Source organism: Leuresthes tenuis, unplaced genomic scaffold, assembly GCF_036924035.1.
Source record: "Leuresthes tenuis unplaced genomic scaffold, fLeuTen1.0.hap1 SCAF_136, whole genome shotgun sequence".
Classification (NCBI taxonomy): domain Eukaryota; kingdom Metazoa; phylum Chordata; class Actinopteri; order Atheriniformes; family Atherinopsidae; genus Leuresthes; species Leuresthes tenuis.
Genome location: NW_027325490.1, coordinates 40301 through 43400, shown reverse-complemented (window position 1 = coordinate 43400; position 3100 = coordinate 40301).

The following is a 3100-nucleotide window of genomic DNA, read 5'->3' as shown; positions in this document are numbered from 1 at the left end:
AAACGTGGATAAGAAGAGGCTGATGATGACGAAACTCTTTTTATTCTTTTGTTATGAAGCTGTAACTGGGAAGAAAAAAGCATCATCTTCATCATCCACAGTCAGGATGAAACGGTCCGGAGTAAAGGTGATGGTTTATTCCACAGGTGTCCCACAGGTTATCTACAGGTGTCCCACATGTTATCTACAGGTGTCCCACATGTTATCTACAGGTGTCCCACAGGTTATCTACAGGTGTCCCACATGTTATCTACAGGTGTCCCACATGTTATCTACAGGTGTCCCACAGGTGTCCCACATGTTATCTACAGGTGTCCCACATGTTATCTACAGGTGTCCCACAGGTTATCTGCAGGTGTCCCACAGGTGTCCCACATGTTATCTGCAGGTGTCCCACATGTTATCTACAGGTGTCCCACATGTTATCTGCAGGTGTCCCACATGTTATCTGCAGGTGTCCCACAGGTTATCTGCAGGTGTCCCACATGTTATCTACAGGTGTCCCACAGGTTATCTGCAGGTGTCCCACATGTTATCTGCAGGTGTCCCACAGGTTATCTGCAGGTGTCCCACAAGTTATCTACAGGTGTCCCACAGGTGTCCCACAGGTTATCTGCAGGTGTCCCACATGTTATCTGCAGGTGTCCCACATGTTATCTACAGGTGTCCCACATGTTATCTCCAGGTGTCCCACATGTTATCTGCAGGTGTCCCACATGTTATCTCCAGGTGTCCCACATGTTATCTGCAGGTGTCCCACAGGTTATCTACAGGTGTCCCACATGTTATCTACAGGTGTCCCACAGGTTATCTGCAGGTGTCCCACAAGTTATCTACAGGTGTCCCACAGGTGTCCCACAGGTTATCTACAGGTGTCCCACATGTTATCTGCAGGTGTCCCACATGTTATCTACAGGTGTCCCACATGTTATCTACAGGTGTCCCACAGGTGTCCCACATGTTATCTGCAGGTGTCCCACATGTTATCTGCAGGTGTCCCACATGTTATCTACAGGTGTCCCACATGTTATCTACAGGTGTCCCACATGTTATCTGCAGGTGTCCCACATGTTATCTGCAGGTGTCCCACAGGTGTCCCACATGTTATCTACAGGTGTCCCACATGTTATCTGCAGGTGTCCCACATGTTATCTTCAGGTGCCCCACATGTTATCTACAGGTGTCCCACAGGTGTCCCACATGTTATCTGCAGGTGTCCCACATGTTATCTGCAGGTGTCCCACAGGTTATCTACAGGTGTCCCACAGGTGTCCCACATGTTATCTACAGGTGTCCCACATGTTATCTGCAGGTGTCCCACAGGTTATCTACAGGTGTCCCACATGTTATCTACAGGTGTTCCACATGTTATCTACAGGTGTCCCACATGTTATCTGCAGGTGTCCCACATGTTATCTTCAGGTGTCCCACATGTTATCTGCAGGTGTCCCACATGTTATCTACAGGTGTCCCACATGTTATCTGCAGGTGTCCCACATGTTATCTGCAGGTGTCCCACATGTTATCTACAGGTGTCCCACAGGTGTCCCACATGTTATCTACAGGTGTCCCACATGTTATCTACAGGTGTCCCACATGTTATCTGCAGGTGTCCCACATGTTATCTGCAGGTGTCCCACATGTTATCTACAGGTGTCCCACATGTTATCTACAGGTGTCCCACATGTTATCTACAGGTGTCCCACATGTTATCTGCAGGTGTCCCACAGGTTATCTACAGGTGTCCCACAGGTGTCCCACATGTTATCTACAGGTGTCCCACATGTTATCTGCAGGTGTCCCACATGTTATCTACAGGTGTCCCACATGTTATCTGCAGGTGTCCCACATGTTATCTGCAGGTGTCCCACATGTTATCTACAGGTGTCCCACAGGTGTCCCACATGTTATCTACAGGTGTCCCACATGTTATCTACAGGTGTCCCACATGTTATCTGCAGGTGTCCCACATGTTATCTGCAGGTGTCCCACATGTTATCTACAGGTGTCCCACATGTTATCTGCAGGTGTCCCACATGTTATCTACAGGTGTCCCACATGTTATCTGCAGGTGTCCCACATGTTATCTGCAGGTGTCCCACATGTTATCTGCAGGTGTCCCACATGTTATCTACAGGTGTCCCACAGGTGTCCCACATGTTATCTGCAGGTGTCCCACATGTTATCTGCAGGTGTCCCACATGTTATCTACAGGTGTCCCACAGGTGTCCCACATGTTATCTGCAGGTGTCCCACATGTTATCTGCAGGTGTCCCACAGGTGTCCCACATGTTATCTGCAGGTGTCCCACATGTTATCTGCAGGTGTCCCACATGTTATCTACAGGTGTCCCACATGTTATCTGCAGGTGTCCCACAGGTGTCCCACATGTTATCTACAGGTGTCCCACAGGTTATCTGCAGGTGTCCCACAGGTGTCCCACATGTTATCTGCAGGTGTCCCACATGTTATCTGCAGGTGTCCCACATGTTATCTACAGGTGTCCCACAGGTTATCTACAGGTGTCCCACAGGTTATCTGCAGGTGTCCCACAGGTGTCCCACATGTTATCTACAGGTGTCCCACAGGTTATCTACAGGTCTCCCACATGTTATCTACAGGTGTCCCACAGGTTATCTACAGGTGTCCCACATGTTATCTGCAGGTGTCCCACAGGTGTCCCACATGTTATCTACAGGTGTCCCACAGGTGTCCCACATGTTATCTACAGGTGTCCCACATGTTATCTGCAGGTGTCCCACAGGTGTCCCACATGTTATCTACAGGTGTCCCACATGTTATCTGCAGGTGTCCCACAGGTGTCCCACATGTTATCTGCAGGTGTCCCACATGTTATCTACAGGTGTCCCACAGGTGTCCCACATGTTATCTCCAGGTGTCCCACATGTTATCTACAGGTGTCCCACAGGTGTCCCACATGTTATCTACAGGTGTCCCACATGTTATCTCCAGGTGTCCCACATGTTATCTGCAGGTGTCCCACATGTTATCTACAGGTGTCCCACATGTTATCTGCAGGTGTTCCACATGTTATCTCCAGGTGTCCCACATGTTATCTCCAGGTGTCCCACATGTTATC